Here is a 22,557-nt window from a genome sequence, read left to right on the forward strand (position 1 = left end):
CCCCCCTCTTTTGAGGTGACTGGGACTTAGGGGCGATTGCTGATGAAGGGGTCAGGCATGGGCCTTCTGCCCACAATACCCTGTTCTTCCTGCTCAGCCCAGGTGCCACATCTTGTTGGCTGTAGTGGCTTTCCAGGGATTGACTGGGGGAGGGTGTGGGGTGCTCTGCAGCCAGGATCAGGCTGCTCAGTTGGGTTTGGGTGCGTTGCCTCATGAGGGACTTTAAAGTCAGAAACTTCTCTGCGTTCTCTGATTTCTCATGAACATTGAAAAACTTGAGCAAATCAAGTCGAAACTATTACGAATGGAAGCTTTACAGCTGTGATTAGACTCGAACAATTCTAATTTCATAAAGGATAATAATGGCTGAACTTCCTGAGTGGTTACTCTGTGCCTGGCAGGCTGCTAAACTGCTCTAGGAACTTCCTTCATCCTCAGAATAACCCTGTGAGGTGTGTACTAGCATAACCCCCGTCTTTAAAGAGGTGCTGAGTGGTTGTTACAGATGAAGTATGTCCCACATAAAGATATGTTGAGGTTCTAACCCCTGTATCTGTGAATGTGACCTTGATTGGGAATAGGGTCTTTTAAGGTGGAGTGGGGTGGGACCCTAATCCCATCCAAGTGGTGTTTTTCAGAAGAGGAGAACAGACCCAGAGAGTTAGACAAAAGAAGGATGACCATATGACTACAGAAAAACCAGAACCAAACCAGTTGCTGTCGAGTCGATTCTCACTCATAGCGACCCTATAGGACAGGGTAGAACTGCCCCACTGAGTTTCCAAGGAGCGCCTGGTGGATTTGAACTGCTGACCTTTTGGTTAGTACTTAACCACTATACCACCAGGGTTTCCTATGACTACAGAGACAGCTACAAACCAAGGAACGCTGAGGACTGGTGGGAGCCACCAGTAGCTAGGAGAGACGCATGGAACTGTTTTCTGTCAGAGCCCTCAGAAGGAATCAACCACAGCCAATATGCTGGTTTAGACTTGCAACTTCCAGAGCTGTGAGACAATTAAGTTCTGTTCTTTAGAGCCACCCACTTTGTGGTATTTCGTTACGGCAGCCCTCGGAAATTAAGTGGTGAAATGGCCTGACCTCTCAGATGAAACAGATCCTTGGGGCATTAGACCCAACATTGCTATTTTATGGCCCTATTTAAGTTAACTTCCTTTATTGTGAGCTTTTCCTTTCTAAATAATTTCATTTGACTAGGGATTTAAATTATAAAAATAACAAGAGTGTGTGGTAAGATTTGTAAATGTACAAAATTGTAAAAAATGTAGGGTGTAGCTCCACATCTGTTTAGTTCAAGTTAAAAAAAAATCATTCCAGGAAGTGTCAATGCCCGTATTCTTTTTCTGAAAAACTCAGATGGGACTGTACCGTATACCCTGATCTGCAATTTAAAAAAATTAACAATATTACTTGAGACTGTTTCGCTGTAGTACTTATAAACCCATTGCCGTTGAGTTGATTCTGACTCATAGCGACCCTATAGGACAGAGTAGAACTGCCCCATCGGGTTTCTAAGGAGCGCCTGGTGGATCCTAACTACCGACCTTTTGGTTAGCAGCCGTAGCTCTTGACCACTACGCCACCAGGGTTTCCGTAGTACATAATAGTATTGCATTATTTTTAATAGCTACATGGTATCGTATTGTTTGACTGTATCATTATCATTATTTATTTATTTAAACCAATGTTCTCAACCGTAGAAGATCTAAAGCCCCTTTTCATAACAAGCATTTTGTAATTCCTCCTTCACTAACCTGAAATTAAATTTAAAAACCAAAAACCAAACCCAAAACTGCTGTCAAGTCGATTCTGACTCACAGGGACCCCACAGGGTTTCTAAGACTGTAAATCTCTACAGAGGCAGACTGCCACATCTTTCTCCCTTAGAGCCACAGGTGGTTTCAAACCACCGACCTTTCGGTTAGCAGTTGGTCACTTTAACCACTGTGCCACCAGGCTCATCCTAACAGTCAACTAACTCTCCTAAATACCAAAAAAAAAAAGAATACTGTAACATAAAGGAGAAACAGGAGTAAAATGATGAAACCTGTATTTCAGCTTTATGTAAATGAAATCACACACTGTGATCTTTTGTGACTGGGTTCTTTCACTTAGCATAATGTTTTCAGGGTTCATCCATGTTGTAGCATGTTGCAGCACTTCGTTCCTGCGCGAACATGGCCTCATTAAAACGCATAAAGAGTACCCAGGTGCTTGCACCTGCAGCTAGAATTGCTGTGACGGTGGTAGCCACAGAGGCAACTAACCGTGCAGGCTACTCAAGGTCCGAGAGAGAACTACTGTTCTAAGCAGCCTCTTGACTGATGGACAGACGCTAAGTTTTGCATTGTAAATCCACACTCCAGGGAGCATCCTTGCATGTCTTTTGGGTCACTTCTTCTCCATGTCTGCAAGCTGAGTTCCTGACAGGGGATTGAATGTGCACTGAGGATTTGATGTACATGACAACCTGGCCCTCGGAGAGCCTTCACACGTTAAGTCCCCAGCACCTTGGTGAGGGAGGGCAGTTTCTTGCTAGCTCTGGGCATTATCAACCTTTGTCATCTTGGTTAATCAGAGAGTCTTGAAACATAGTGTCTCATTTTATTTTGTATTTTTTTAATTCAGGATGAAGCTGGGGCTCTTTTCTGTTGTATTTCTTTTTTCGTAAACTCCCTGTTTTTGGTCTTTGGTCATTTTTTTAATGGGTTGTTGACTTTTAAAGGGAATTTATTGAGTTTCTGTTATGTGTACAGGGGATAGGGCAGTGCATAAGGCTGAGACTGTCTTATATTTCAGCAGAGGAAAAATGCCTTAAAAATAGCTTATGCAAATTAATATTTAACCACAACTGTATTTGGTACTCGTATTTAACAACAACTGTGACTGGGTCTGGGTGACTGGTACCCAGAGTCCCTGGGTGGTGCAAATGATTAACTTGCTTGGCTGCTAACTGAAAGGTTGGCGGTTCGAGTTCACGAGAGGCACCTCGGAAGAAAGGCCTGGCGATCTACTTCTGAAAAATCAGCCATTGAAAACCCTACTGTGACACTCGTGGGGCTGCCATGAGTCAGAGTCTATTTGACGGCGAGTGGTTTAGTGTTTGGTACTCAAAGGAGAAGTACAGGGTGCTAAGAAAGTGTGTAAAGGCATTTTGGAAGTGGCATTTTCCAAGAAGGCTACAATGGGAAAGTCACATTTCAATAAAAACATGAAGGACATGTAGGGATCAGCTCAGCAGGGTGAGGAGGGAGAGAAAGAGCATTACAAGCCCTACAAGCCCTGAGGTGGGAAGGAGGGTGCTGTGTTCAATGTCGACAATAATAATGGTTAACGCTTATCGGGAGTCCCTGGGTGGCACAGATGGTTAAGCGCTTGACTCTTAGCTGAAAGGTTGGTGGTTTGAACTGACCCAGAGGCACCTCAGAAGACAGGCCTGGTGACCTGCTTCTAGCCTTGAAAACCCTATGGTGCAGTTCTTCTCTGCACACATGGTGTTGCCATGAGTTGGCTTCAACTTAACAGCAACTAACAACATTTACTGAGCACTTACACTGTGCCAGGCATTGCTCCAAACCAAAACCAAACCCAGTGCTGTCGAGTCGATCCCGACTCATAGCGACCCTATAGGACAGAGTAGAACTGCCCCATAGAGTTTCCAAGGAGCGCCTGGCGGATTTGAACTGCAGACCCTTTGGTTAGCAGCCGTAGCACTTAATCACTATACCACCAGGGTTTCAGGCATTGCTCCAAGTGCCTTTTATGTCTGACTTCACTTAATTCTCATGTATTAGTTATCAATTGCTGTGTGTAATAAACGTCTAGCAGCTTAAAACAGCAACAAACATTTATTATCTCACGTATTTCTATGTGCCAGGAATTCAAGAGAAGCTTAATGAAGTGGTTTTGGCTCAGGGTTTCTCATGACGCTGAAGTCAAGATGAAAGCTTGCAGCTTTGGAAAATAGTTTGACAGTTCCTCAAAACATGAAACAGAATTATTGTATGACCAGCAATTTTACTTTTAGGTATATACCTAAGAGAAATGAGAATATTTCCCACATAAAATGTTGCTCACAAATGTTCATAGCAGCATTATTTATAATAGCTCAAAAGTTGAAGCAACCCAAATGTCCATCAGTTGATGAATGGGTAGATAAATGTGATAAACCCATATGAATGAGGTATTGATCCATGCTGCAACACGGATGAACCTTGAAAACATTGTGGTTAGTGAAAGAACCCTGTCAGGAAAGATCGCACAGGGTGTGTGTCCATTTACATGAGATACGCAGAACAGGCAAATCCACGGAGACAAAAAGGAAGTTAGTGGTTTCCAGGGGCTGGGGTGTGGTACCTGGGTGGTGCAAACAGTTTGCATTCAACTGCTAACCTGCCTGATGGTTGGTGATTTGAACTCACCCAGTGGTACCCCGGAAGAAAAGGCCTGGTGATCTGCTTCCGTTAAGATTACAGCCAAGAAAACCCTATGGAACAGTTCTACCCTGCAACACATGGGGTCACTATGAGTTAGAATTGACTCAGTGGCAACTAACAACAGCAGGGACCAGGGCTGAGGGAGAAGGGGACGTTACTGCAAATAGGTATGGAGTTTCTTTTGGGACCTGATGGAACTGTTCTAAGATTAGATAGCGGTGAAGGTTGTGCCAGGCGCTCCTTGGAAACTCTATGGGGCAGTTTTACTCCGTCCTATAGGGTCACTATGAGTCGGAATCGACTCGAGGGCACTAGGTTCTGGGTTTGGGAAGGTTGTGCCAGTTTTGAAACAAAAAGGCCATTTTAAGTATTTTTCAAGTATACAATTCAGTGCCATTAATTACATTCACCACGTTGTACAGCCTTCACCACCATCTCCAAATGTCTGTTGTTACTCCAGACGGAAACTCAGCACTGCTCGAGAAATAAATCCTCATTCCACGCCCCCTCCCCGCCCCCAGCCCCTGGCCTTCACCAATAAACTCTTGTCTCTATGCATTTGCATATTCTAGATATTTCATATTAGTGGGAACATACAGTATTTGTCCTTTTGTGTGTGGCTTTTTTAGAATAATGTTTTTAAGGTTCATTTGTGTTGTAGCATGTATCAGGACTTCATTTCTCCTACTGGCTGAGTAATATTCCATTGTATGTATGTACCACATTTTGTTTATGCGTTTGTTGATGAACACTGGGGTTGCTTCTACCTTTTGACTATTGTGAATAGCACTGCAGTGAACATTGGTGTTCAAGTATCTCTTTGAGTCTCTGCTTTTTAGTCTCTTCGGAAACCCTGGTGGCATGGTGGTTAAAAGCTACAGCTGCTAACCAGAAGGTCGGGAGTTCAACACCAGGTGCTCCTTGGAAACTCTGTGGGGAAGTTCTACTCTGCTGCCCTGTAGGGTCTCTATGAGTCAGAATTGACTCCACAGCAGTGGGTGAGGTATACACCTAGGAGTGGAATTGCTGGGTTGTACGGTAATTCTCTACTTAACTTTTTGAGGAACTGCCACACTGTTTTCCATAGTGACTGTACCATTTTACAGTCCCACAAACAATGGATGAGGGTTCCAGTTTTTCCAATCCTTACCAGCGCTTATGTTCCATTTTTCTGATAAAAGCCATCCTAGTAAAAAAAAAAAAAAAAAAAAAAGGAGGTATGCCATGGTTTTGATTTGTGTTTCCCTAGCAACTCATGGAGTGGAATCCCTGGTGGCATAGTGGTTAAGTGCTACAGCTGCTAACCAAAAGGTCGGCAGTTTGCATCCACCAGGTGTTCCTTGGAAACTCTGTGGGGCAAAGGGGCATTTCTACTTTATCCTATAGGGTTGCTATGAGTCAGAATCAACTTGACAGCAGCAGGTTTTGGTGTAGTGACTAATGGAAGGAGCCCTGGTGGCACAAACCATTAAGAGCTCAGTGCTAACTGAAAGACTGGTGAGTTCAACCCACCTAGCGCCTCCACAGGAGAAAGATCTAGAGATCAGCTTCCATAAAGAAAACCCTGTGGGGCATTTCTACTCTGTCACATGGGGTCCCTATGAGTTGAAGTCCACTTGAATGGTACCTAAAAACAACAATAATGACTAACAATGGTCAGTGTCTTTATGTGCTTACTGGCCATTCATAGATGTTTTTGGAGAAATGTCTGTTTAAGTGCTTTGCCTGTTTTAAAAGTGGATTGTTTGTCTTTTTGTTGTTGAACGCACAACTTCAAAAATTCTAAAAACCATTGGAAATTATATCTCAGTAAAGCTATTATTAGAAAACAAAAAAATTGAAAACTTGCCTGGGGCTGGACGATTGACTTCCAAAGTGATTCACTCACATCCTGGCAAGTTAGTACTTACTCTTGGGGGAATGCTTCACAGTTCCTCACCACATGGGCCTCTCCACAGGGCCACTTATGTGTCTTTATGACGTGGCAGCTGGCTTTCCGTAGGGAGAGCAATCGCAAGACCAAGGTGGAAACCGCAGTGTCTTGTATGACCTGGGCTCGAAAGTCACGTAGTCACGTCTGTCATATTCTCGGGCTAGCCGTGTTTCAGTGTGGGAGGGTACCCACATTATGGAACCCTGTGATACCCTACAAGGGAGGCGAGAACACTGGGTGCCATCTTGGAGGCTGGCATTCACCCCGTACAGCAACACTATGAAGAAGGCATTATTATGATCCCCATTTTATAGATGAGAAAATTGAGGCATTGAGAGGTTACATAAGTTGTGCATGAGGTAGAGTCAGGATGTGAATCAAGGTATTTTGTCTGCAGGATTTCTGTGTGCCAGGAATTCAAGAGTGGCTTAGTGAGGTGGTTTTGGCTCAGGGTTTCTCATGATGTTGAAGTCGAGACGAAAGCTTGCAGCTTTGGAAGATAGTTTGACAGGTCCTCAAAATGTGAAACGGAATTATTTTATGACCAGCAATTTTATTCTTAGATGTATACCTAAGAGAAATGAGAATATATGTCCACATAAAATGGTTTTTAACCATTACCAATATTTTATGAGCTTCTTTGACTATGATCCACAGTAAAAAAAAAAAAACTAAGAAACTCATTTCACATTGTGACCAAGAACAATCCTAAAAGAAAAGAAAACAAAAAACACTAGTTCTCATCGAGGCGTCTCCCCCTCAGCGTAACCTGTATGTCTCCGAGTAGAACTGTGCTCCGTAGAATTTTCAGTGGCTGATTTTTTGGAAGTGGATCACCAGGCTTTTCTTCTGAGGCACCTCTGGGTGGACTCGAACCTCCAACCTTTTGGTTAGCAGCTGAGTGCATTACCCATTTGTACCACCTAGGGACTCAGGTGTGCTTATACATAGAACTAAAACAGGTTTCACAAAATAACCTTCATCCTTATTACTTGCAATTCATTTGAATATTTTCTGTTCTTTTTCTTTTAAGGAAAAAAATATTCTGGTTTTAGTTTACCAAATTGTTACCTTGCTCCCTTGCAGTTTGAAAACTTTTGCACTATACTGTTTTGTCTCTGCAAACATTTAAAAAGCTTAAAATTCAGTGCTCCCTCAAGGAAGAATGAAGAAAACTAAACATGCAAGGGAAAGATTAGTCCAAAGGATTAATGGACCACATCTACCACGGCCTCCACCAGGCTGAGTCCAGTACAGCTAGATGGTGCCCAGCTACGACCACTAATTGCTCTGACAGGAACCACAATAGAGGGTCCCAGACAGAGCTGGAGAAAAATGTAGAACAAAATTCTAACTCACAAAAGAAGACCAGACTTACTGACCTGACAGAGACTGGAGAAACCCTGAGAGTATGGCCCCTGGATACCCTTATAGCTCAGTGATGAAGTCACTCCTGAGGCTCACCCTTCAGCCAAAGATTAGACAGGCCCATAAAACAAAACAAGACTAAAGGGGCACACCAGCCCAGGGACAAGGACTAGAAGGCAGAAGGGGATAGGAAAGCTGGTAACAGGGAACCCAAGGTTGAGAAGGGAGAGTGTTGACATGTCATAGGGTTGTTAACCAATGTCATAAAACAATGTGTATACTAACTGCTTAATGAGAAACTAGTTTGTTCTGTGAATCTTCATCTAAAGTACAAAAAAAAAAAACCAACAAAACTCAGCGCTCCCCATGTTGTCTCTCCCACGACCAGTCCTGCTTCCTAGAAGCATTGGTCTAAAAAAATTGTGCAACATAAAGAATACAGGCTGTATAAAGAAGGCACCTAGGGGGTTTTCCATCCTTATCAGATTCCTAGTCCTGTGCCTTTCCTCCCCAGGGGAAACACCATTTCTTGAGTATCTTTCTATAAATATTCTATGCATGTGTATGTATATATGTGCTCTCCTCTTTCTACAAATGGGGCCATATGCTGAACATACCATTCAGTGCCTTGCCTGTTCTACTCAGTAATATATATTGGAGCCCTGGAGGTACAGTGGTTAAGAGCTCGGCTGCTAACCAAAAGGCTGACGGTTCGAACCAGCCAGCCGTTCTACAGGAGAAAGATGTGGCACTCTGCTTGCATACAGATTTACAGCCTTGGAAATACTATGGGACAATTCTTCTCTGTCCTATAGGATTGCTATGAGTCAGAATCAACTCCATGGCAATGGGTTAATATATCTTGGAGACTTTTCCTTTTAGCAGTTACACGTCTGCCTCATTGTTTTTATTGGTTGCGTATCATCCACTGCATGCAAGAACCACAGTTGACTTACATAATCTGCTGTTGACAAACACGTGGATTGTTTTCAGAATTTCCAAACGCAAAGAAAGCTGCAGAGGACATTGGTCTTCCCACATCTTTGAGCAAATATGTGATGATTGTACTTGTGAGGAGAATTCTTAGAGTGGGAATGTTAGATTTGATGGTTTACGCCTGAGAGGTTGTGTTTATTGTATTGTTCAGATAATGTGGGAGAGCACTTGTGGGCCCACATTTTCCACACTCCCAGTATTAGCAAACGGTTCGCTTTTTGCCAGTTCGATGTGTGTAAAACGGTGATCTATGGGGTCTTCATTTGTATTCCTCTCAGTATGGGGAGGTTGAGCATCTTTTGCAATTTCGTAGGGGGATTTTTTTTTTTCCTTTTCTGTGACCCGAGATAAATAGTTTCTGTTTTTAGCGCACAGGGTGGTTACCTCCATAGTTATAATTAAGGTAGTTATTATTTATATTTTCCTTTCATTTACCAAGAGTACAGAGGGGCTCTTGGTAACACCTGCCACACCAGGTTGCTGTGAGGATTAAATGAGTCTAATACATGCTGAGTGCTTAGGAGGCTGCCAACACATACTAAGTGCTCAGGTAACCAGTCCTCTTTGTTGTTGCTGTTTTCTGCCTGCCTGCCTCCCTACCTACCTGTAGACTTATCACTCATTCATTGATTGATCTATCTACGTACTTATCTAACATCTGTATCTATCTATCATCTGCCTAAAAAAAAAACAACAAAAAAACCCAAACGAAACAAACCCTTTGCCTTTGAGTGAATTCTGACTCATGGCGACCCCATGTGACAGAGAAGAACTGCTCCATAGGGTTTTCTGGGCTGTAATCTTTATGAAAGCAGGTCACCAGGCCTTTCTTCCATGGTGTGGCTGGGTGGGTTCCAACAGCCAACCTTTAGGTTAGTAATTGAGCACAAACCATTTGCACTACCTCAGGACCTGTCTACCTGCCTACAGTTTACCTGTTTGTCTGTCTGTCATCTGTCTGTTTTTCCATCATCTGTCTGTGTGTCTGCCTGCCTGTCTGTCTGTCTATATAGCACCCATCCATCCATCTACCTGTCCATCTGTCTTTGGCCTGGAGGAAAACCCTGGGATGCTTATTGCCAGGTTAATAGGTGTAGGGTAAAAGTAGAGAGACAGTAAGCTGACATAGTTATTTTAAATATTACCCTTCAGTTAGCCCCCTGTTCTCAGGCTCTTTCCCCATCTTCTGTTTTTCTTATTGTCTCTGAGCCTAGATCCCAGCCCTCTCCTCCATATTCTGGGGTCTAGGCTTACTCCGTTCTCTCTCCCATCAACGTTCAATCAGAACTCCTTAGAGAAAGACAACAGGCCACAGGCCATGCTAGGTCAGTATTCTTTAGTGGTTTTCCAGCACATTGGAATAGCTTTTCTGGAGAGTAGGAAAAAGAGTGCTGAGCAGGTTGGCACCCCGAATCATGGGATTCCACGGCATTCTAGGCCCACACTCAGCCCTACCAGTTCTGTGGTTTTCCCCCAGTGCCCTCGGGAGCCATGTTGCAGGGCACAGTAAGGTAGATAGCTGTTGGTTTCATCCAAAGTTGGGTGTTCGCCAGTGGGTGCCTTGAAGGACCGTGGGGCAAAGGAGGCAAAAGTCCAATTGAAGCAAAGGGCTGTGGGATTCAAGCCGGCCGGGAAGGGGATAGAGGCAAAGTGGAGGGGCCCAGGGGCTTGGGAGTCTGGATGTGGTATAGTAAGAATAACTGAGTGAGAGCTGGAAGAACAGGGGCACCTGGCCTTCCGATTTCAAAGGTGGCCCAGGTATGGCTGGCCGAAGTGGAGTGTGATATGATGGCCACTGAAGCTGTGAGGTCCAGAATTGAGAGGGTGGGGAGGTGGGTGGTGCTGAGCAGGAGAGTGGTGATAACAGCCTTGATGAATGGCTGGACTTGGTGGAGAGGACAACCATGAGCCTGATGCCACAGGGTAGAGGGACTGGGAGTGGCCAAGTGAACATAAGGCAAGGGTAATGATACAGTCGGATGGTGTGAATGAGTCTCAAGTGAGCATGGACTTTTAAAGGAGGATGGGCACAAATGAACCGGAAGTGGCTAGAGGAGCTAGTGGATGGCAACACCAACTCCACACCATGAGGACCATGGGAGTGTCAGCTCAGAGAAAGACCCGGAATCTTCGCTTTCTGAGAGGTTTTAAATCCAAGCTTGATTTTGATCCAAATGATAGAACATGTGCATGGGACAAATTGAACCTTCTTCGTGGGAGAGAAGGAAGCTCTTATTTCTTAGTGGTTGGAAAGATGAAGAGGCTGAGCCTGTGGGCAGGCCCCTGTCCATCCAACTTCCAGCCGTGCAGGAAGGCCCTGCTGGGGACCCCCTGCTGTTCCTTCTCTTCTCTTGGTAAGAATTCTGTTCTTACCCCCTGCCTAACATGTTAGATTTTAGCTGATCTGATAAATATACTCTTTCTTTTTCGGTACCAGCAAAAACTCATAACAGACAATTTAGGTTGTCATAATTGAAGGTTTGAACTCTGTTACTCAATGCTATTTGAACTTTATTTCTTCCTTATTATGTGGGGGTTTGGTGTTGAATGGAGACCCTGGGTGATGCAAATGGTTAACGCACTTGACTGCTAACTGAAAGATTGGAGGTTCGACCCCACCCAGAGGCTCCTTGGAAGAAAGGCCTGGCGATCTTCTGGAAAACAAAACACAAAAACTGTCGATTCCATCTCATAGCGACCCAGTAGGACAGAGTAGAATTGCCCCATAGTGTTTCCAAGGCTGTAATTTTTATAGAAGCAGACTGCCACATCTTTCTCCCGAGGAGCAGCTGGTAGGTTAGAACTGCTGACCTTCAGGTTGGCAGCCGAGTACTTAACCACTGCTGTTGAAAACCCTATGGAGCTCAGTTCTTTGCTGACACACATGGCGTTGCCATGAGTCGACAACTGCAGCTGGTTTGGTTTTTAGTTTTGGTGTTGAACAGGTAACGTGAAGGGGCAAATGTGAGTTTGTGAAAAGCCCTTGAAGTCTTCATGCCCAGAAGCTGGAGGTAGAGATGGGCCTGGCTAGGTGTGGATGCAGCACCACCTAGTGGGCCAGGGAAGCACTAGCAACAGGAGTTGGGAGTCTTAACCTTGACACCAGGTACCTGATCTCTTCTCTAGTAGCTCCACAGCTTTGTAACTTTTGGATGGGATTGAGGGAAAGGGGAATTAATTGCCAGTAGAGTCCAACAGGTAAGATGTGTGTCTTTAGTTGTATAGAACAAAAGGAGCCTTCTCCCTTCATCCCTTCCTCCTGCCTTGATCCATCCACTTTATTCTATCCTCATCTGCTCTGTTTGCTGGAACGAATTCCAAAAGGAGCTTTAATAGGTGAGAGTGTTGTTAAAGCCAAATGCGACCATATCTTTCTTGCTTAGATGACTGGTGAGGAGATTCTGCTGCTGGTGTGATTTCAGTCCCATGCGCGAACCTCATTGCTCTAGTTATCAGCGGTTGTACTTTAGATGATTTTAAATTGGGCATGTATTAGCCGAGTTTCCTGCACTGAGGCTGTGTAACAAACAACCCCCGGCAGCTACCATAACTTCTTGCTCATAGATACAGAGGTCACCTGAGGGTTGGATGGCTTGGGTTCAAGTTGGCTCCACGCGTCTCTCATTCGGAGATTCAGGCTAAAGAGGCAGTGACTACTTAGGGGTACGCTCTTCTCCTGGCAGAGAACCGGAGCTGAAGAGGACAAACCGAACCACACAGATACATCCAGGCTTCTGTTGGGTGTGGAGGAAGTTATGTCCAATCACATTCCGATGGCCAAGGCAAGTCACGTGGCCTGGCTTAAAGTCACGGAGGTCGGAAATGGTATTTTGTCTATTATGAACCATGATGAGGATGGGGAAGGAAGGAAGAATTGTGAACAAAAGAAGCAGCCTAGATTTCAGAAGATTCTTAGGTAACAGCAGGAGTTCCTGGGTGGCGCAAATGGCAAAGCCTTCAGCTACTAACTGCAAGGTTGGCAGTGTGAACCCACCTAGAGGCTCTATGGAAGAAAGGGCTGGCAATGTACTTCCAAAGATCACAGCCACAGAGTAGAACTGAGTTTGTGGAGCAAGGTTCTACTCTGAAACACGTGGGGTTACCATGAGTCGGAATCAAATTGATGACGCCTTGTTTGATTTTTAGTTAATAGGACAGGCACTGAATGGCTGAGGAAAGGGGAACATAGGTGACCTTCAGGAAAAGCCTCATAGTGTCAATGACCTCTGTGTACTTCGCTTATTCTCTTAGCCCTGCAGAGCTAGAGAACCTAGGATGGGGGTGGGTGAGGGAAGGACATGAGCTCTTATGGCCTAGAGCAAGAGTTGGCCGACTTTTCTGTGAAGAGCCAGAGAGGAAATATTTTAGGCTCGTGGGCCATATGGTCTGTCACTACTCAGCTCTGCTCTTGTAGTGTGAAAGTAACTGTTACAGATTGAATTGTGTCTCCCAAAAATATGTGTTGTAAACCCTAACCTCTATGCCTGTGACTATACAGGTTTCCCCCACTATCTGAAGGTAGGGCGTTCCTGTGAAACTTCCGTTAGCCGAAATGGTGTAGAGCAAAGAAGCAATTACCATTACATTACACGGGAAGAAGTTTTGAGTGTTCCCAGACCCCAAAAATAACCTACCAAACCATACCAAATAACACATAAAACCTAAAATAACACTAACATTTAGTAAAAGCAGGAATGACATGATAAATACACAGCCTATATAAAGGAGATATAATGTTTGTACAGTATAGTTTCACTTACCAGAATCTGGAAGACAGGGAGTACCTTGGGAGGCTGAGAGGTCATGGTGGTGATGATGGGAGCCCTGGTAGCCTAGCTATCGCAGCTTGATGCTGAGATGCTTAGTGTAGTTCCCAGGGAAGGAGCTTGGTGGCACCAGTCTCGCTGCTCGGGGTACACATTGCCTCTTTAACGACTCACTACAAAGCAAACACTGAATGTTATTTCTGCTTTTTGCCTTTTTTCGTAAAAGCGAAAATCTTCTTCGGATTTCTTTCGGTTAACGAAAACAGGTACTGACTTAGGTCTTTTGTGAAAGCAAAGTGGCATATTATGAACTTTTGAAAAGGGGGGGTTAGGATTGTCTTTGTGATGTTAATGAGGCAGAGTTAGCGTAGGGTGCCTCTTGAGTCAATCTCTTAGAAGATACAAAAGCAGCAGATTAAGCAAACTGAGAGGGGGAAGATAGATACCAAGCCACGCGGAGATCAAGATTTCCAAGGAACCACGAAACGGAAGCTGAAGAGACAAGGACCTTCTTCCAGAGCAGGCTGAGAGAGAAAGCCTTCCCCTAGAGCCAGCGCCCTGAATTAGGGCTTCTAACCTCCTAAACTGTGAGAAAATAAATTTCTGTTTGTTAAAGCCATCTGCTTGTGGTATTTCTGTTATAGCAGCTCTAGATAACTAAGACAGTAGCCATAAAAAGCAGAAAAAAACCCAAACCTATGCCAACTCAGAGCAATCATAGACAATATGTAAAGGAACGGGTGTGTCTGTGTTTCAATATTTGTTTATTAAAACTTTTATTTATAGAAACAGGCAAGGGGCTGGATTTCCCTGTGGGCTATAGATTGCAGACTCCTGGCCTAGACCTTCAAGGACTGATCCATATCAGGGTACCAACTTAACAATTAAGAGAGAAATACCTGTTTTTAGCTGGGAAGTCAAACAAAATTCAAAGGGCTATTGGTGAGTCCAGTTAATAGCCTATTCACTCAGCATTGTTGGATTTATATAATTGGATTTTTTAGACAGCCTTATTGCATGAAATCTCATCTTCAGTAGAAATGTGTATAAAAGGTATAAAAGGAAGCTCCTTGGGCTTCCCAAACAGTTGGTGCAGAAGGTGGCTTAACCTGTGTGGATTCAGATTTCTGTTTCATGAACAGCAAGTCTACTCCCTAGGGATTCGGGGATGTGCTTCATGGTTGTAGCTGTGCTCAGCAAGCTGACTTTGAAATTCCTTGTAATTATAGTTTTTGAGGTCACAGCTTCTTTGAGATGTAATTTGTATTCTGTACAATCTCACCCATCTAACATGTATCACGCAATGGCTTTTAGTGTAACCATCATCACGCTCAATATGAGAACACTTGCATCGCTCGAAAAAAGACACTCCATACCCTGCAGCCATCACCTCCAACCCCTCTCCCCTCAGTGTGTCTGCATTTTTAGTAAACTTTCAAAAAGCCACCTCTTGGGCTCAGCTGCTGTTACCGTAAATCACGGGTTCGAGCTGCCTGCCTCAAAGCCAATACTGAGACAGAAGGAGGTAAGCAGTAAGACAGCCTTATTGAATACCGGTATTCAAGAGACAGAGAGGGGGTTAAGTATCTCCCAAATTCTGTCTGATTCTAAAGAGCTAGTGGGAGAGTTTTATAGGGGGAAGGTCAGGGTTGCCTAAGGTTTTGATCACGCAGCCTACAGATGGTCTCATACATGACAAAACAACACAGACACACCCATTCCCTTACATATTGTCTATGATTGCTGTGAGTCGGAATAGGTTTGGGTTTTTTTGGCTTTTTTTTTTTTTTTGGCTTTTTATGGCTACTGTCTTAGTTATCTAGGGGTGCTATAACAGAAATACCACAAGCAGTTCACAAAAGAAACTATTAAACTAAAGATAGGCATGTGAGACATCTGGACTCTAATCTGTATATTTGTAACAGGCTAAAAAAACTCACATAACAATCTCTCGGCTAGTGGAACTGTCCTGCCAAGTCTACTCTGACTGAGATAGGGACCAAGGAAGAAAGTTGTAGATTAAAAATGTCAGGCATCTTTTCTAGCTGCCGTCTTTTAGGCTGAAGGCCATTTCTCAAGAGAACAAAGAAGAGAAGAGAGACCAAGGCCACAGGAGCCGAGAGAGGTCCGCACCCCTTTGGAAGAGACTGGTGCAATAAAAAAATGTTTTTAGAGATTACTTAAAGCACCATTATGGTGTTAGTTATGTCAAGTTCTCAATCACCCGTTGTAAATAGGAGAAAACATGTTGTAAGGTGTTAGGGTGTTTGTTAAGAGTGGAACAGGCTGCTCAGCCATATCTTGAACAGAACCTGTGCCATTTTCTAAAGACTAGAGATTAATCACAGCTTATACAGTTATACCAAAATAAACAAGAAAATATATCCTCTCTAATATTAAAACACTGGAGAAAAACTATTTTCTCTACTGCACTGCCATTGTTGATCTTAACTCTAACAGGCTCACCCACCAGTCTTGGAGATTAGAGTGAAGGCTCCCTTTTAGTGGTCATCCACATTACCCCAAGTGATGGAAACATTAAAAGGCATTTTTGTTTCTTTTTTATTGTACTTTAGATGAAGGTTTACAGAACAAACTAGTTTCTCATTAAACAGTTAGTACACATACTGTTTTATGACATTGGTTAACAATCCCACAACATGTCAGCACCCTCCCTTCTCAACCTTGGGTTCCCTAGTACCTGCTTTCCTGTTCCCTCCTGCCTTCTAGTCCTAGCCCCTGGGCTAGTGTGCCCCTTTAGTCTTGTTTTGTTTTATGGGACTGTCCAATCACTTTATTTATTTTAGCTTTTACATTTCTTCATTTGTATTCTGCTTTACAGTAGGTTGTCCTTTGTAATTTTCTACATTTTGAGTTTATGTTTTTGTTGGTTGGAATCTTGGTTCAAGTAACACAGAATCGTTTCACCGCCAGGTTTTATTGCCTTTGTTTTTTGCCTGTTTTGTTTGTTCATTGTGAGGCTGTAATAATTTTATTTATTTATTTTTTAGATGAGCTCGCAATCTTTTAATGTCCAGATGATGTCATTTGATGTTTTTAAAAAAGTAACCATTGTTCATTTATAAACAGAATTTCCCGTTCAGGAAACAATTTCAATTAACAATTAAGTGCATTGGATGGTGGAGGCATATTAGGTATTGTGATTTCACAAAAATTCGTTCTATTAATAAAGGTTTCCTGATTTGGCACTTAACTCTTTATCCTAGAGTTTGCCCCGTGATGCTAACTGACTTCCATGGTCCCCTGATAAGAGCTCACTTTAGGGAGGGAAGGATGAGTAGAAGGATATGGGGGCTTAAACTCTGGTGGCTGCCCAGGTCTTCTTGAAGGCCTGAGAGATCCTGGCTCTAACTATTGGGAATAAATGCTTTGGGGAAACAGAAAGCAGGTGTAAGCATACAAAGTTAATAATTTGAAAACAGGAAGCTGGATCTGAACCCTCCAGATTAGAAGAACAAAACCCAAGAGGCAGGAGAGGGATTGGTGAGATGAAGTATGAGTACATTATTCTTATTTTTGCTATAGATATTGCAGTGTCATGGATTGCTTTTGTGTGGCCTTTCTAGCCTGGTCTTGTAACTCCTACCCAGGTGATTGGGTGGGACTATGTGATAGGGTAATTGTGGCCCACAAAAGGGATTGGTCAATTTTGCCATCTGGTTGGGCTTGAAATGAGCCATTCCTGAGATGGGAGAAGAGGAGGACATCACCACCACCAAGAAAGAACAGCTAGGAGCCAGCACGTCCTTTGGACCCGGGATCCCTGTGCTGAGAAGCCCCTGGGAGCAGGAGACCGAGAGAGAGCAAGCTGTAAAACTCTGCAGTGAGAAATGGTAGCATGAGAGACAGCAGGGACCTGGCATGGTGGGCTTCCTGGCCCATGGAGAGAGAAAGCAGAGTGCCTTTGGGCACAGGCCTAGTGCCAGGGAGAAGTGTGCCTGTGAGCATGGCTGGGAAGAGGCTGTCCTGATAGAACTGTATCTTTGAGTGTTCCTGAACCTGAATTGTAACCTGTTACTTCCCTAATAAACTCGATAATAGCGAGTATGGTCTGTGTGTTCTGTGTGGTCATCGCAATGAATTATTAAACCCTGTAGACAGTGCTTTGAGAGAGACAATTCGTGTCAGAGTTGATAAAGATGGTGGAGAAAGAAGGCATGCCTGACCACTGCCTCATAGGAATCAGCCTTGGGCTGTTCATCTTGATTCCCCTTCCTCCTTGTGAAGTTAGAGGAGGTCAGACACTGCCCCTGTGCCATTTTTACAGATATTTAGAAAAGTATAGGTTTACTTTCTAGTCATTTAAAGATAACTACCTCTATCAGTAGGGATGAGGTCTGGCTATGGAACAGTGGCTTCACCTATTAGAATTTTTTTTTTTTCCACATTAAAGAAGTTCAGAGAGAGGATCTGCAATGGTGACACAACCTACAGCCCTCAGGGCCCAGGCCGTCCTGTCCTCTGATTCCACTATACTAGCTGTTGTTTCTATCCTTAAGATCAACCGCATGGTCTAAGAAGGCTGCTGAAGCTCCAGCCATCATGTCCAAGTCTCAGGCTATAGGGAGATAGCCTTTGGGGGAACCTCACAGGCTACTGTTTACATCTCACTGGCTAGAACTTAGCCCCATTGCCACACCTTGCTTCAGGGGAGGCTGAGAAATGTAGTCTTTCTATGGGGCTCAGGACTTTGGCACTAAGGAAAATGAGAGCATATGGGGAGTGGGAGGCCATTAGCAGTGTTTATCCTGCCTCCTTGACCAGAATTAAAAATGGAATGTGAACCTTCAAAGTCAGTGTTCCCTCACCTTTGACATCATGACCCACATAAGAAAATGATGATATTTGCATGGCATGATGGGTAACTGGAGGAGGCAGTTGAATGGACATGGGAAATCCAGGGTGGACAGGGGAAATGTGCAAATGTGCTGTCACATTATAGGGGTAGCAACTAGGGTCACATAACAATGTGTGTACAAATTTTTGTATGAAAAACTAACTTGAGCTGTAAACTTTTGCCTAAAGCACGATTAAAAAAATAAAAAGACATTCATAAAAGTATTATTTTTTTTTTTAAAAAGGGCCCACTACTTACCAGCTGTGTGGCCTTAGTCCAGTTGTTAACCTCTCGAGCCTTAGTTTCTCCTTCTGTAAAAATAAGGATAACAGTGTCCACTCTTAGGCCTGTTGGGAGAATTAAATGAGTCAATGGATTCAAATGCTTCGTGGTGGTAAAAAAAAAAAAAAAAAACACTCTATAAACATTTGCCATTGTTAGTACTGCTGTTATCTTTGTAAAGAATCTAGCTGGATTTCTACGTAAACCCAGTAAAATCCAGATGGCTCAAAAAGAAAAGTGTTAAAAATGAAACCACTTGAAGAAAACATTGCTGGATATTTTTATAATCTTGAGGTGGGGAAGGCCATTCTAAGCTTGATAAGAAGGCTGGAAGTATAAAGAAATGATTGATAGATTTAACTCTGCAAAAATGAAACGTTATACAGACATTCTTACTATAACAAGATATATTTGTTGCAGAAAAACATGCATGTTTTACAGAATTGGGCACTAAAAATAGCAACAGTTATGCAACTTTGTAACGGGAACACTAACAAAAAAAGGTACACCAGGAGATAACTTCAATAGGAGATAATGTGAATAGTCCCATGTGGCTGGAGCTCAAGGGTTATTAAAATCTCACCGAACAATAGAGGGAAATGGCTGTGAGGCCTACAAAGGGGAGGCAGGGCTCTGGGCCACTGGGGCTGCTGCTAAGATGGGCACAGGAGGAAATGCAACCTTCTGCAAGCCTAGAGCCATGCAAGGCTGGGGTGCACCCCTCTGGGGACAGAGCTCTGGGTGCAGAGCTAATTTAGTTTCTTTAAAATAGGGCTGAAAGGGCTCCTGCCAGTAAAGTACCAGAGCTGAAGGGCTTTTTCTTTTCCTGTTGAAGATTGTAATCACTCTCACGATTCTGACTCTTCTTGCCCGGGAAAAATGGCACGTGAAGCCAGCTCCACGTCACGCTGACATCGCTTCTTTATCTGCCAGTGGGCTATGAGCTCATTATGGAAAGTCCTCGTGTAGCAGAGCAAGGCCGCCTGGAGAAAAATAAGAAATATGAGTAGGGTTACAAAATAAATGACACACTGGGAGAGATAATCACAATGTATTTGATAGACAGAGGGTTAATATACAACCCTTGTATGTATCAGCAGTAAGGAGCTGAGCACCCCCAGAGGAAAATGAAAAAAAAAAACACATATATGTGCAACCTGTAAAGGAACTACAAATGGCCAATATATGTATAAAAAGATAGTGACTATGATTAAGAAATACAAATCACAATTGATAAATACAAATAATGAAATACAAGCACTGCTTCACAGCAGAGGAAAAGGAAAACAAAACCTTTTTTCTGGTTCAAGATCCAATCCTGTCTCAGTCCCTTGCCTTTTACAGGGGGGTGTGTGCTCTGCCATTTGAGAGACGAGGCCTTTGCGGCCCAGGAGGTTATTAGAACGGAACGATGCCTTGAGCTTTTTTGTAATTGGGAGAAAGGTGTCATTTTGGAGAAGGCCCCTGGTCTCCAGGTCTTGCACAGAGGTTCACTGAGGGGCCTTGTCTCTCTTCCTTGTGTTTGTGGAGGTTGGGTTTCCCCAGCATGAGGCACGAGAGGAGCCTATTAAGAATCGGATTCATTCTGCAGCATTTGTTGTCTGCAGGGTACCCAGCTCCGCGCATGGTGCAATCCAGGGCAGGAAGAAGAGCAGTGTGGGGGAAGGGCACCGAGCTTCTGGTCGGGGGTGTGTGTATGGAGTGTGTGTGTATTTAAGGGTCTGTGCAAGGTGGGTTAAGGCAACGAGGGGTCGCCCTGAGCCAGAATCAACTTGACAGCAGCTGTGGTGATTTGGTTTTTTTTTTTAGTGGGCGTTCAGTAGTACCTCATTGTGATTTTTTAGCAGGGACGCTCTCCAGGGTAACAGAATGCGATATTAATCATTACACCAGAAGAACAGGGATAAACTGGGACCAAAAAAAAAAAAAAACCTGTTGCCAGCCAGTCGATTTCAACACACGGTGACCTTATAGGACAGAGTAGAGCTGCCCGATGGGGTTTCCAATGCTGTAATCTTTACGAAAGTAGATTGCCACATCTTTCTCCTGAGGAGCCGCTGGGTAGGTACGAACCACCAGCCTTTCAGTTAGTGACCAAGTGCTTTGACCACTGTACCACCAGGGCTCCTTAAACTGGGACTGTCCCAGGCAGACCAAGCCAATGGGCATCCTTGCCAAGCCCCAGTCCCTCTCTCCCGTCTGCTTCCCCCCGCCCCCCGCCTGGGGATAGCCCCTATCCCGAGGCTGTGCTTGATTCCTTTGAATATTTGTAAACTTTTATTCCATGTATATCGGTGCACAATGCATATTATTGTTTTGCATACTTTAAAGTTGTTCATAAATGGTTTCATACTGTATGCATTTCTTGCAACCTTTTTTTTTTAACCACCCAGCATTATGCTTTTGATGTCTTTAAAATTAATATATACAGATCTAATTTATTCATGGAAATGGCTGTGGAAGTATTCCTTTCTGAGTAAATCCCAGTTTAATGACCTATTCCTCCACTGAAGGACCGTTAGCTTGTCCCATTTTGAGGCTCTCATAAACAGTCTTACAAAAACTGTTCTGTGAAGTCTCCTTGTTCCTTTGTGTGAGAACTTCTTAGGAGCTGGGGCCTGGAAGGAGGCCTGTTGGGCCCCGTGAGCGCTGCATGTTTTTAACTTTATCTAGTGAACCGTAAACATGTTCATGTATTTTTCACTTTTGATTTTTTTAGGTCCCTTTTTTTAGATTTAATCCCAGGTGTGAGATTACTGGCTTAAGGGAAAGTGAACAGGTTTTTCGTGTTCTAAACATGCCGTCAGACTGTTTTCTGCAAGTGTTGTTCGAATTTACACCCGTTCCATCTGTCTAAACACTAGTTCAACTCTGAGCACTTTAATTATAATCGTACTGACATTGGATATTTTCATGTAAAAAATGTCCGCTGATAATTGACTAATTATGGACGATAACGTTCATACGTTTAAGAGAAATTCTGAAGACGTTTGGAAATCCAAAGTATGTTTTCTATTTATTTCCTAGTAAAACAGAAGTCCAGATGAACAGCCATGCTGCGTATTTCTTGTGCGTTCTCCTCACGGTTAAATTCTGGACTAGATTTCTGTATATTAATTTTTCCTTTTAAAATAAAATGCCTACACAACTCTAGTTTTCTGTGGTAATACTAGACTCAGACTACCCTGTCTTGTGGCATCACCTGTTTCCGTAGGTTTCAACGCCAAGCCTTTTGGAGTCACTATTTCTGAGAAACACTGAATTTTTATTTCGACGTTTTACGGCCTCCGTAACAGGATCTTTCCTTTTCGCTGTGCCCTGCCCCCTGTTGCTTTTCCTTGTTGCACAACAAACCGGCGTGTCTGAGTGGATTGTGCCACCCTCAGTTTGCAAAATTGCACTTTGGCCTCACGTTGGAGACCCTGTTTCGGAGTGCGACTTGAGGCCACCTCTGCTCGAGCGCTCCTCCTGGGGTACGTATCGTTTGAGCTGGCGTTGATGCGTGATTCAGTGCTAGCTCAGTACCTGACACCCACTCAGGGTGGAATTGAGCCAGTGACGTTGTTTATCCTTTTTCTTAGAAAGGGTCAGTTCTGGTGGTGATTAAGGCCACAGGCGTTCCAGAGAACTCCCTGGTGTCGGTTTTTGTTTCTTTCTCAGAAGCCTAGTTTCAGTGACCTTTTCTGTCTGGTTCCATGCTGTTTTCTTTGCTTGTCCTTCCTACTTGGCCACTTACAGCATGTGGGAGAAGCAGAAAAGGAAGAGGGGAGAAGCAGAAAAGGAAGAGAAGAGGAAGGCTTTTCCCTATGCCTCTGGGGCTGGCTTGTGAGCCATGAGGAATCAAGCCGAGGGAATGGAAGAGAACAGCGGGAGTTGGAGGTCCTGGATTCTAGTCCT

The 22,557-nt window shown here is 43.7% G+C and overlaps 1 protein-coding gene across 6 annotated transcripts in view; it reads left to right on the top strand.

The window, feature by feature from the left end:
- The window catches only part of TRAK1 (trafficking kinesin protein 1), a 230,128-nt gene that overhangs the window by 86,126 nt on the left and 121,445 nt on the right, over window positions 1-22,557 (top strand). The window contains exon 1 of one of the 6 annotated variants that reach the window (XM_049862214.1): window positions 21,879-22,133. The exons of the other annotated variants lie outside the window; for them this stretch is intronic. The gene's annotated coding sequence lies outside the window, so the exon portion shown is untranslated. Of the gene's footprint in view, window positions 1-21,878; window positions 22,134-22,557 lie in introns of those variants that run through there. 6 annotated transcript variants of the gene reach the window in all.

The sequence above is a fragment of the Elephas maximus genome, chromosome 20, assembly GCF_024166365.1.
Source record: "Elephas maximus indicus isolate mEleMax1 chromosome 20, mEleMax1 primary haplotype, whole genome shotgun sequence".
In the NCBI taxonomy this organism is placed as follows: domain Eukaryota; kingdom Metazoa; phylum Chordata; class Mammalia; order Proboscidea; family Elephantidae; genus Elephas; species Elephas maximus.